We start from the raw sequence: 12,624 nt of genomic DNA, 5'->3' as shown, positions 1-12,624 counted from the left end.
GCCCTGGGCCACTGACCCCGCCCCCAGCAGCCCGTGGCCCCGCCCCCAGCAGCCCGTGGCCCCGCCCCCGGCCGCGGCCCTGCGCTGAATCCCAGGACGGCCGTCAGCATCCTTCAGAGCTGGACTCAAGCTCAGCGAGGCTTCTGTCCCGCGGCGCCGCACCCCCGCTCCCCGAGCCCCAGCCCTGCAGCAGCCCCAGGCCATGGCGTGGGGAGGGTCCCCGAGGCCCAAAGGGTCTCCTCGCATCACTGTCCGCGCCAACCCACCGCTTGGTAGGTTGCTTTGCACCCACGGACTCGGGAACGCCAGTCCCACTGGCCCCTTAGAAAACGCATGACGGCCAGTGCCGGTCCACGGGCGCGGCTGGCGTGGGCGTGGCAGAGCTGCATTTCACTCCGGGCGCTCTCGGGAAGGGCGAGAGCTCTCACAGGGGCCTCTTCACACAGTTCACTTTGCAAAACCTTCTCAAGACTGAACATTCGTGAAGACTCTCATGCCCCTGAAAGCGGTATTGGGATTCACAAAAGGGACCCAGGGCCTCGATGGTGCAGAGGGACACCCAGGTATTTCTCCCCAACTCTGTGAGTGGCCACCCCCCCCCAGGGCCCCACTTGGTGAGGCTCCCTGTGACCTCAGCTAAATCCACCTTAATTTGCTCCCTCAAAATAAAATGCAGGTTCTTGGTCCCCAGCACCAGAGTTCTGAGTCTGGTTCTCCAGCTGGCTAATAGGGGCGTCACCCCTCCAATCTGCATCAATGCGTGCACAACACGCCCTGGGCACGCGCGACCTTGTCCCCCTGCAGTGCGAAGCTGGCGTCCATCGATTTCATGGAGAAACCCCGTCCAAAGGCTATGAACGTGTTGTGGCTGGAAAATGCCAAGTGTGGGGTGGGGGGACAGTACCCTCAGATTACCCGCAGAAGGATGTTGCCCCACCCGCTGGGCCGCGCCTGTGGGAAGCCACCCGCAGGTGTGTGCTTACGGCCTGAACACATTCACAGACGCAGCGAGCACTTTTACTCAAAGAAAGGGGCTCTTGACTTGTTTTGACTTTTTTGTTGTCTTTAACACCTTTATTGAGATGCAATTTGCAGTCCACCCTCTGTATCAGTAGGTTCCCCATCTGTGGGTTCAACCAACCACGGATGCAAAGTACTAGAAAAAAAGATGCCAGAAAGTTCCAAAAACCAAAGTGGAATTTACCAGGTGCCAGCAACTGCTTACGCAGCGTTGACATTAAATGACCTAGAGATGATTTATTTAACGTATACGGAAGGATGTATGTAGGTTACATGCAAATACAAGGCCATTTTATATAGAGGACTTGAGAGCATCCTTGGATTTTGATGCCCGAGGAGGCCCTGGGATCCAGGTCCCACGGATGCCAAGGGACAACTGTACACCCCACAAAGTTCAGTGTAATGTGCACCTTCCAGTGTCTTCATTATATTCTCAGAATTATGAGATCATCATCGTATGTTAATTTTATAACATTTTTATCACTCCAGAAGGAAAGCTTATACCCATCAGCAGTCACACCCACTCCCCCACCCCACCCCCCGGGCAACCACCAGCCCACTTTCTACTGGCGTGTTTACTCTTCTGGACGTTATATAAAAACGTCCTCACACATAGGTGGTCTTTTCTGGCTGGCTTCTTCCCCCGAGCAAAACGTTTTCAGGGTTCATCCCTTTGCGTGGCCAAACAGCACCCCACCGCGTGGACGGAGGACATGTCTTTCATCCTTCGTCAGCTGACAGGCGCTGTGTTCGTGCTGTCTCCCTGTGGGGCTCTTGCTGGGATGCTGCTGAGAACGTCCCCACACAGCCTTGTGTGGACGCGTGCTCGTTTCTCTCGGGTGTTTCGCCAGGAGCGCACTTTCGGGTCACACGCTACATTGACATTTACCATTTCGGGAAATTTCTGTTGATTTTTACAGCTGTTGAAGCCCAGGGCTGCCAAGAACACCTTTCCTTTTATAACTTGTCTGTGTCTCTGTCTCTGTGTGTGTGTCTCTGTCTCTCTGTCTGTCTCTGTCTTTCTCTCCTTGCCTCTCTCTGTCTCTCTCTCTCTCTGTCTCTCTGCCTGTCTCTCCCTGTCTCTCCATGCCTCTCTCTGTCTCTCTCTCTGTCTCTGTCTCTCTGTCCCTCTCATCCTGAGAAGTCAGCACCCGCAGCTGTGGTCCGGGTCCACACATCACTCGCTCAGCAGCCCCACAGCTCGTCCGCACGCACAGTGTCTGGATGCACAGGAGCACAGTCTCACTTAACCCGAGGTAACCCAAAGGCGGCTACAATGGCTGCAACAACGGGCGTCGTTTTGCTTCTTAATCCCCCGAGGGCCCCGAGAACGGGCCCCAGTTTGAAGTGACCTAAGAGGCACTTGTCGGCCCTGACTGGGAGCGTCTCGGGGACGGGAGGGCTTTTATCCCTAAGCTGGCGCATTCCTCCTTTGCGTAATCTGCTCCTAACAAGGTACCTGCTCTCGCTAATTCTTTTCTTCTGAAAAAAGCAATGGGCCAAGAGTCGCTGTTTTACAATTCTTGTTTGCAGGAAGAAAACCTATTTTCCAACAAGCGAAAGAAGATGAGAAATGTGGCATTTTGTAAGAACAGTGGCTCGAGTGTTTTGTTTTGTTTTGTTTTTTTCAGATGTCTTTTCACTCACAGCTTTGCAAACACCGTGCCTCTCATTTTTAGAGAAAGTCCCCTCTGGGCCCTGCAAACACCCTGCGTGGTGAGCCTCGGTCCCTGCATCAAGGAGACACTTCCCAGCTCTCAGACGTAAGGTTTTTAAACCAAGTCAAGCAAGTAAGCAAATAAAATTATTCTACAGACAGGGACACCAGCCCGTGGGGTCGTCTCTCACAGTCGACAAGGACGCTGCCCCAGAGCGCAGGTCCCCATGTGTGGGGAGGGGTGGTGCCCGGCTTCGTCCCCATGGGCCCAGCTCTCTGGAAAGGCAGGGCCTTGGGGTGGCCCAGCCACTGGGGCCACTCAGGGCTCCCTGTCCACTGGACCCCAGGCCCCCAGGGGACCAGTGCCTACCCCTCCCCAGCTGCTCTCCTGGGAGGACAGTGTGCAAGCCCACAGAGGCCATCTCGACCAGAGTGTCCGGCCCCGGGCGGCTGGGGGAGGGTGCACTCCAGTAACCCACCTGCCGGCCACACAGCCAGGACCGTGACAGCCTCAGGCCCTGTGTCCCAAGCACCTGCAGCGAGACGTCGTCTCCTGTGTCTCACTCGGCTCTGATCTCGGCCCCGTGCACTGGGTGTTCCATTCCTGGCAGCCTTCACGCAACCAGGCCAGCCCCGCACTGGGGGCCAGGGAGGAGCAGGGCTGGCGACCCGGACGCCGCGGAGCGCCCGTGTGAGCAGACACGGGAGCAAACCCGCTCCCAGTGGTCTGAAGCAGCATCCTGTCCCCACGCCCTCCACAAACGCCCCGTGTGGGTTCCGACCCTTGGTTTGCCACCCCCTCCTGGGTGCCCAGCAAACTCAGGCTGGTCCCTCCAGCCCTGCCCTCGCATCACTGTTTCTGTTTCTGTTTCTGTTTCTACACAACACAGAGCTTGGTGAGTGCATGAGACCGGGTCAGCGGACTGTGAAGTCTTCTTCGAAATCCAGCACGTGCTGGTCACCCAGTACCTGACGGAGCACAGTTTTACCAGGAATAAAGCTGCACAGAAAAGTGGGTCACCCCGCGAGCGAACTGCACAGCTGCCCTGCAGAAGAAACCGAGTGCCGGGCCCAGGACCCTGAGCCCCCGGCTCGGCGATGCTGTGGGGCCTCCCCCAGCCCCCCGGTCACCGGGCAGAGCCAGAGCCGTGGAGACCTGCTTCAGCTGTGCTGTAGGAGGACGGGTGAGAAGTCCAGATGTCCTGTCTCACTTTCTCTCAAACCACAGCACGGATAATCTTCAACATGTGGGATGTTTAGCAACTTCACTAACTTCGCTTCTTTTTTCTGCAGCTGACTGAGGAAGAGGACACACCAGGAACCCCTACACGTCAGGGGAGGACCCTGGTCAGCTGGCACCTCGGGCACCAGCCGCGCAGAGAGACCAGGACGGGCGCCGGTGCCCAGCGCCTAAAGCCGGACCCCCGCACCCAAAGCCGGAGCGCCGCACCCGGCCCCCTCCTGGATCAGCACGCGGCTCTGCTGCCGAGAACGGCTGGGCTGGGGTCTCCGGCCTGTCCGCCGGGGCCCCACCCACCCTCACCCCCGGGCGGCGCTCGCACGCCCCAGAATTACGGTCTTCTAGAGCGCGCCTCCCGTCTTCCTTGCAGATCCCCCGGCTGACACTCCCCATCACTGCAACTGGTGTAGATTTAACGCTTGTGTTGACCTTGGATTTCTTTCTCCCTGTTTCGTTTCTTCTTTCTATCCTGACTTTGGGCTGCTTCTGTCTGTTCTCCTTTGTGCCTCCTGGTATCTGTCCCACTGCCTCTCATCCGTTCTTAGTAGCGTTTTGCGTTTCATCTATTTTTACCTCCTAACGAGTAGAGCGCGCGTCCCGGGCTGGCTTATGTGCCGTCACCTGGTTCGCTCAGTCTGTATCCGTCAGTCCTCTCGTCAGCATCCGAGTCATCACCACATCCGCCAGCTCCAGTTTCTGAAACACCTGCTGACACCACCCCTCGCCTGCCCGGGCCCTGGCGGGCACACCTTCCAGGCCCTCACACGTCCAACTACATCCCTCGGGGGCCCCAGTGGCACAGTCAGGCTGTGCGGACAGGCGGGTAAATGCAGGATCTCAAACCTGTCGGAAAGCACGGGGCTGCACATGGAGCCGGGCGGGCAGCGGGCAGCGGCACAGGAGGGGGCGAGCCATGACCCTTGTCCTCCCACGTCTGTCCTGGGAAAGGGGACCCAGACCCTGGACCCCACAGGGAGAAGTGAGAGGAAGTTAGGGAGACACGGGTGTGCGTTTGGTTAAATCTGAGAAAGAGCTTCCTCATCACTTGGCGTGTCCTGGGGTGGAGAAGCCGTCCTCGTGGGAAACGGCCCTCCCGTCAGAGTCGCTCAGAACACTCAGACCAGGTGTTCTTAGTGGACTGGCTCCACAGGGACCACGACACAGGACCAAGGATGCTGTGACAAAGTGGATACTGTGGGGGGGGGCGGGGGGCTGGGGGTCCCTGAGGCGCCTGAGCCAAGGGGACAGGACAGGACCCACTGTTTCTGGCCACAGGTGCAGGAGGGGACCCCGAAGTTGAGGGTGACGTTGACCTGAGTGTCCTCCGGGAGGCAGCTCCGCCAGGGCAGCTCCTGGGAGGCTGTGGAGTGTGGATGTGAGGGTCACAGCTCAGGCTGTGAGGATTGAGACCCACTGGGCGGTCACACGTGGGGGAAGTCCCGGGGGCCGTCACTCTGGCCACGTCCCTGCACCCACACGGGGACCAGAGGCAGAAAGGCCAGCCCCCTGGAGCCGCCACCTCACCCTCCCAGTGATGTCACGGTCCAGGAGGGGCCCAGCCATCACGCCCCCACCTCCCACCTCGCACAGGGGCTGAAGGCTCTGGTGGGGGTTCGGCTCTCTGTCCCCCAGCCAGGGGTCCCGCACCTTCCAAGCTGGCAAAGCGTGTCTTCCGCCGGCCTGATCAAGGCCTTTGTCCTGCCCTTTATTCTTGTGCCCGGCATGTTCTGGTGTCGCTGTCCCGACCGTTCCTGCATCTCCCCCGGTGACAAGAAGTCACCGTGGCTGCGGCTGGAGACGCCGCAAAGAAAAGCAAAGCGGCTTAGCAGACCTCAGCCTGCGGATTAAGTGCCTCTTCAAAGATGCCAGCCCAGATGTGGCCGCTGCCGCCGCTCCCCCAGCAACAGCTGGGAGCCACCTCGCGCTCCAGCCGTCTGTTCCCCAGTTACGACACGAATAAAAGCTGCCTTCTTAGTGGCGGGGGTTTGTGTCGGAGGCATAATTTTCTGTTTACATTACAGAAGGGCAAGCTCGTGTGTTTTCGTTACTGCCGCAGAGACATAAAGCGACCTGCTCTGCCATCAGGAAGCCCTCCTGTTCACAGGCGGCGACCGTGTTTGGGAGCCGGGCACCAGCGGTGCTCTGCCCACCCAGAACGTCACTCAGCCTCACTGAGGCTGGAAAACAGCCGCAAGCCTCCAGGGTCACCTTGCCGCTCGGGGCGCCCGGGTTTGCGGAGCCCAGAAGGCGAAGCAGGAGTGTCGCTCTCCTGTCAGCTGCTGGTGGCCTCCAGCAGCCAGAAAGCAAAGCAGCGCAGCGCACGCTGCTGGGGCTCTGGGGTGAGGAGTCGGATCTGAAAAGGAGTCAGAACTGTTCGCTCAGGTTCAGCAGATCAGTAGCAGCCGAAACGCACAGCCGCTGACACCCGCCGGGGGGGAGAACGTCCCTGAAGAAATCTGAGTGACAAAGCCTCCCCGCGCGGGCACCCGCTCGCGCAATGCGCTGCCGGGGCTGGGGCGGGCTGAGAAGGCTGCGCTCACTGGCTTGGGCTTAAAGCAAAGTCAAATTTTTCTCTGTAACCCAGGTGTGATCCTTGGAAACCGAGCTGTTGGCAGCAGGCCTGAGGGAAAGCTCAGAAAACGTCTATTCAGCACTCGGGAAGCTCCCCTCCGGGCTGCGTGGAACAGGCCGCGTTTTTCTGTGTGCACCCTCTTCGCTTCTGCAGCTTCGCTCTGGCTTGTCGGCAACGCTTGAACAGCGCTTCCACGGAAGCCTGCGCAGGGGACACGGCCACAGCGCCGGGCGGCAAGAGAAACTCAAGCTGCGGCGTCTGCAAGCGCTTTGTGTGTGGCCTTTCAGCTGGTTTGCTCAGCGCTTGGCCGCCCCACAGGCGCCCACCGTGGGCAGGAGGACGTGTCCGTGGGTCACGTTCCGGGGAACCGGGTTTTGGATAAGTTCCAGCACCTGCGTCATCAGGTAAAGAGAGAGGAGACGACGGTCAGACCGGCCGCAAGCCAGCACGTGCAGACAAGGCGTCCGACGCCCTCTCCTTAAACAGAGATGCGACTGGCACGTGGCACTCGCCTAGTTTCAAGTTCACGCACATGATGGCTCGATACTTGCATGTATCACGAAGCGAGCGCCCAGTAAGTCATCACCAAACACACACGTTTTTTTTCTTGTAATGAGAACTTTTAAGATTTACTCTCAGTGACCTTCAAAAATGCAGCACAGTGTTAGCTGTAATAACTATGATTTAACTTCTTAAATGTACATTACGAGGTATGACCCTTTTATCCTTGTAACAGCTCTCAGCACCCTCAGTCTCCCTCAGAACCAAAGATCATATTTCCTGGATTGTCACCTCTGAATACAAGACCTAGCCCGCACTCCTCAAAGGCGTCGCTGGTGAAGGAGGATGGAGGTGTGGGACCCCGCCGTTGACATGGGGCCGCACACGGGAGGTCCCTCTGAGAGTCCCAGGGCCTGTCTCCAGGACTGCCAGTGTGCTCAATAAAGAGATTTCACGTGGCTTTTTCAAATCCTCCAGCTCACTCCGACACCCACTCTGTGCAAATGTGAGCCTTCTGTGTGAATGTGAGTCTTGCCTCTGATCTCTTCCCAGCACACGCCCCAGGAAGGGAGGCCTGTCCCCCGGCCCTTCTGTCCCCAGCAGCCCGGTCCCTCCAACACCAGGCTCAGAGCACGTGCCCAGGACCCAGCGCTGAAGGGACCAAGCAGCAGACCTGCGGCCTCGTGGCCCCCACGGCCCGTGGAGGGAGTCCCGACCAGACGGACGTTTACACACAGACGGCCATGCAGGCTGTGGCCTGGGCGTCGGCCCTCCATGTCCCCACTGCCCGCCTCTAAGGTGGTGAGTGTGGGCCCCCGCCCTCTGTGCTGTGCAGAGGGTTACGTGGGGCCCCTGGAGCAGCCGGTGCGGGGCCTGGGGTCCCTGAACACATGCCCGGCCACCCCCCACACAGGAGCAACCACGGTCCCGCCCCAAGCCCTCCCTGGGGTCGGCCCTGGACACACGAAAACAAATCACCATGGGCCTGAGTAGATAGTCTGCGTCCCTCCCAAAGGCCAACCTTCGGCTGAAATGAAGCCCCTCCCGTCCCCCCGAGGTCTCTCATTTCCCCTCGGCGGACTTTTAGGGTCTCTGGGGAAACTCCCAGGCCCGCTGCAGCACCGCGGCCCCACGCAAACCCCAGTGCCCTCCCCTCCTCCAAACAGCCCGAGGGCCTCCACGCCAGCCACGTGGAGAGCACGACTGGCAAGTCTGTGACAACGTCCCAGCTCTGAACAAACGTGCTGAACAAGCAGAAGCTTACCCCGAGAGGAGAATATTTCACCCCAGGAATGGCGGACATCGGGAAGCATTCAGGAAAGCTGAATTTGCTGTTAGTTCAATCAGGCGTTTAGTGAGCACCGACTGCGTACCATCACTGTGCTGGGTCTTGGGGACGAGAAGATGGAAGAAATAAGACAGCGCCTCCGCAGGCCGAAACAAACACACACACACACGCACGCCCAGGCACATGCATGCGTGAGAATTTCAGTGGCTTGTGAATGCCACGAGGAGGGAGCGTGGATGCCAAGCCAGGGCCAGGCATCCCCTCCAGGAGCCCAGGCCCCCCTACAAAGCGTTACCCTGCTTCTTTGAGTCAAATTTAAGTAAAGAAAATGCAGATTGCTTCAAAGAGGATTTGCGTATTTCAGGCAGACAACTGCAGAGACCAGCCTTCCCATCTGATGGAAACGCTCCTCTGGGCGCCCAGGGGTGGCCCTGCCAGGCCTCTCCGAAGGCTGGGGCTGCGGCCTGAGGCTCAGGCACATGAGGCTGTGCCAGATGCATGGAGCAGGGTGCCCGGATGGCACGGAGACCCTGGGTGACTGGGTGACAGTGCGCCCTTGGCCTCTGCAGAGGTGTGATACCAGAGCCGTGCTGGTGGGGGGCACATTTAATACCTAATGCTCTCGTGGGCCCACGTCTGAAGATTTCAAGAGCTAATTAGGGAAAATAAAAACAGAATGGACAGTTAAGAAAAGCAAATGGGAGGCACAGACAAATTATTTATTCGCATAAGCTGTCTCTTTGAGAGTCTCTTCTTCACCAGGCCCAAACCTGACTATTAAGTTCCTCCACTGGGAAGGAGAAAAGAATCACCTCTAACTTTTTTTGAAGAATCTCTTTATGACCTCTAGCCCCTCGCTCCTGCTGTGGGCCACAGGGGTGTAAACGTGGCCTCCTCGGCAGCAGTTGCCGTGTACGGCCTTAAGGCGGTGAGAATGCAGCCCGTCTCCCCTTCCTCCCGCTCCCCTCCCCACACGCAGCTGGGCCCCCGGTGCTTCCTCCCATCACGCCCAGACTTCACCTTCCACGAATCCTCGGGCTAAGCAGGCAGTCCCCGCACGGCGACCTCTCCGTGAGGCGATCGTGTGATAACTCCATCCCTGCAGAGCCGTCTGGCAAGAAAAGGGGAGAAAGAAAACAGAAAAACATAAGGCCGGGCTGAGATTAGATTATCAATTACCACGAAACTGTCTGCAACTTCAAAGGGCCTGCGAGCTGGGGAAAGCGCAGTTTATCGCGACCTGTGGCTCTCTCCACATCACCCAGATGTGGGGCGGCCCGGGGCCAGGCGCTGGGTCGGGGGGAGCTCGGCGGAAAAGCGGGAGGGCGGCATTTCCTCTGGAATGTGCTTCGCGGGTTCCAGGCCAGATAAGGACAAGGCGCAGGACGCTGGGTGGGTTGGCAGCCGGCACCTCTGACCCACCTGCTCGCACCCACTCTTGGCAGACGTCTCCTCGGGGACACTGCAGACACTCTTGTCCCCTCCCGGAAACTCCAGCCTTCACACTGGCCAACGACGGCCAAAAGCTGGTCCAAGGAGGACACCCCCCCCCACCACCGCAGGTCTGCAAAGCTGCAGGACCTGGGACCCGGCCACTCCCGGGGACCCAGGCCTGTGGACACACGGGAACACAGGCCTGGGGGCAGGACTCCTCCGGTGACTGACATCACTTCCTGATTTGGATTTAGGGCACTTTTTTAGGGGTTTGCTTATTTTGGGATTTTTCCAGTGGGAGCACTGAGACTTTAGTTTGACCCACGGCCTCTCAGAGCTAACCAGAACAATGGAAAATGAACATGATGTTTATCAATACAGAGAAAAGTCCTCTGGCTAAAAAGATACCAAATAAAAAGCAGTTAAATCCGCATGCGGTCACAGGGCTGGTTAATGAGCAACCCCAGCTGGGTGAGAGACACTCCTTCGGCAGCCCCCGCCAGCCCGCCCTGGCCGCTGTGGACCGCGCCTCCGTGCCTCCAAACCCACCTGCTCCTGCGCCAGCCCCCATGCTCAGCGGAGCCCCCCAGGGCTGTGCGCAGCCAGTCTGCTCTGAGTGTCCTGGAAACCGGGCCCCACGAGCAGCCAGTCCTGCTCGGCGGCGTCCTTCTTCCCAGCTTCCTCCCAGTGCAGAACAGCCAGCTTTCCCTGGTCCTCCCCTCATTTTAACTCTCGCTGCCTTGGGTTCCCAAATCACTGTCTGTAAGAGCACAGCCTCTCCTCAGACATTGGCCTGCAGTGTTTTTATTTCATCCCTTATTTACAACTTTTAAACTCACTGTATGTATCAGGGCAGCTTGACTAAATGGCATACAGCGGCTTCCCTTCTCACCTCCTCTGTGCGTGTGGAGCAGGATGTCTTCTTACGATAAAAGTAACGTACAATTATTGGCAAAAACCGAGAAAGGATGAAGCAACATTCTTTTTAAGATCACCCGTAATCCCAACAGCCAGAGGCAATAAATGTAAAATTTTGGAATGTTTCAATCTTCTTTCTGTATATTTTTACATTTTGACGTCATATGGTTCTTATTTTAATTCTGCTTTTTCCGTGAAATTTCTTAATGTTAAACAGTTTTCCATGACCTTGAAAATTTTGCAGATGACTTTGAGGCTAGACAATAGTCTGTCTTATAGAAAGTAGTGGTTAGAGCCGCTAAGCGCTGCCTGCAACAGTTACAAGGAGGTGGCCGCTCCCATGAAACTTTCTGTGACCCAGTAGTCCTTGCAAGGACCCGACGGTCCCAATGTTACAGGTGAGAGACCTGTGGAACGCAGACGTCTTGTCCCAGGTCTCACAGTGGGTAATGGTCAAACCAAGCTTCCTGCAGGAGTTTGCAGTTCCCAACCTCACCTGTAGCCTCCAGCATCACCCCAGGGTCTACCCGACCCTTTCGCTTCTCATTGAACATGGAAACTGTCTCCAGTTTCTCACCATACAGAGCTCACTCTAATGTATCCAACTTCTTCCCAGTGCCTGCAACGTATCCAGAGCTACAGAGATGCAGCCAAGCCCATGAGTTTTATTTCCTGTCTGTTTCCCATTGTAACAGCTAATGGCAGTGCAGGGAGTGGGACCCAGGTGGGAGAGAGGGAGAAACAGAAGCAAATGACAAAAATGATCTATAAAACAAAGAATTAAAAAAAAAAAAAAGAGTCCTTGAATTAAGTGAGGCTGTGACCTGGGCATCAAGGAGAGACCAGTCTGGGGACACTGTGCTGCACAGCAGAAACTGACACCTTGTAACGGACTGCACTTCAATAAAGAGAGAGACCAGTCCCGCCTGCCACAAGCTCTAAACTAACTGCTACGCTGTCACCGGACAACAGGCCCACGCGCGGACAGAATCACCTGTGACTTTGTCGTGGGAGAAAGGGACACAGCCCCGACCTCCGGCTGCCGTCAGCCCGGGGGCTTCAGGGTCTGCACCGTCTGAAGGGCAGTGTTGGCGAAGATCCCTTCAGTGATGCCATCTCACTTTGAAGCATCCACAGCTCAGGTTCTCAGAAGGGCCAGGCAGCCCAGAGGAAGACACAGCGCAGACGTTCATCCAGGAAACCCACCCTTCGCCCGTGTGTCACGAGGCCACCATCACCGGAAATTCCCTCCAGGTGGGCGTCCCACCATCAAAGCCTCAACGTAACGGCTAATTGACATCCCCGTTAGCATCTGGGGAAGAAGTATTCGAACAGACGGGTCTCCCTTCACACTTTAAAAGCAGTGGCGCGGCGGTGTGCAGACGGTGCCTGTGTCTCGGAACAGCCGTGCAAGCCTCCTTCCCTGGCCCGGCAGCCACGTGACACCTTCGTGACCCAAACCACCAAAAATTCCTAAAAACTAAAGCACAGTTCTCTCTCTCTGGCAACAACTTTTTTTCCTCTCTCCTTTTTTTTTTTTTTTTTTTTTTGCTACCTATTAATGAGTCAAATTGCTAGTCCAGACATGCTAGAGAAGGAACCGGGGCCAAGTCGAGAGTCGCCTGGCTTTTCTGTGAGCTCCTTTGAGATAAAACAAAGTGATGCGTAATCTTGAATTATGTCATGATGCATAATGCTGCAATTTCCTGGAAAATGGGGGCTAATCAGTTATTCATTTAGGAATTAACTAGAGCGTCAGTTGTCAGATTAAACTCCTTTAAAATTCCCAGCGCCCTGTTCCCGGCGCTAGCGCTCTAAGTATACTGAGCCCTTTGTGTCCATTTAAGCAGGAAAGAGGAGAAGGCTTTCTCATGTGCCAAACGGAAAAAGAAAACAAAAGTATCCTTTGCTGCTGTTGCGAGGCCAGCGCTTGGTGATTTGCCTCCGTGGCTCAGACACTCACAGCCGCAGGGACACGCTCGGCCACATGTGTG

General features: G+C 57.0%; 1 long non-coding RNA gene across 2 annotated transcripts; it reads right to left on the bottom strand.

The window, feature by feature from the left end:
- Positions 1 to 1,048: 1,048 nt before the first annotated feature.
- LOC106728832 lies at positions 1,049 to 12,422 on the bottom strand. 2 transcript variants are annotated; one of them, XR_001365100.2, is made up of 4 exons: positions 11,625 to 12,422; positions 9,299 to 9,389; positions 8,255 to 8,379; positions 1,049 to 6,881 (listed from the first exon to the last, which is right to left on the bottom strand). It is a non-coding gene; the product is annotated as an uncharacterized LOC106728832 (long non-coding RNA). The 2 variants fall into 2 exon arrangements; XR_001365101.2 differs by lacking the exon at positions 11,625 to 12,422 and adding an exon at positions 9,701 to 9,848.
- Between the last annotated feature and the right edge of the window lie 202 nt (positions 12,423 to 12,624).

Source organism: Camelus ferus, chromosome 30 (assembly GCF_009834535.1).
Source record: "Camelus ferus isolate YT-003-E chromosome 30, BCGSAC_Cfer_1.0, whole genome shotgun sequence".
Taxonomy (NCBI): domain Eukaryota; kingdom Metazoa; phylum Chordata; class Mammalia; order Artiodactyla; family Camelidae; genus Camelus; species Camelus ferus.
Note: the sequence above shows the minus strand (reverse complement) of the source record. Positions and strands in the feature narration are given on the sequence as shown.